This window comes from Penaeus monodon, chromosome 34 (genome assembly GCF_015228065.2).
Source record: "Penaeus monodon isolate SGIC_2016 chromosome 34, NSTDA_Pmon_1, whole genome shotgun sequence".
Lineage (NCBI taxonomy): Eukaryota > Metazoa > Arthropoda > Malacostraca > Decapoda > Penaeidae > Penaeus > Penaeus monodon.
This window is the reverse complement of record NC_051419.1, coordinates 23688013-23688307: the sequence shown is the minus strand read 5'-3', so window position 1 is coordinate 23688307 and position 295 is coordinate 23688013.

Genomic DNA, 295 nt, shown 5'->3' with positions numbered 1-295 from the left:
CTCTACAGACAAAATATTCAGCTTGTATTCAAATTGGGTCATCAGTGTTGCCAACGAGGGTGTGTGAGCCTCCAGCCAGCGGGTTCCTTGACATAGGCCGAATCTGCACGTGCAGTCAGGTCAGGTCAGATGATCACTGGACTCTGCGTGCGAGAAATTATTGGTAATATCAAATATTTAGGTTAAGAAAGCATTAATCAATTTCCTTAATATCATATACTTTTAAAACAAACCGCTAGCTCGGTTACTTACTCATTTTCTTATTTTTCATGGTAAATTCAGAGAACGCATCACG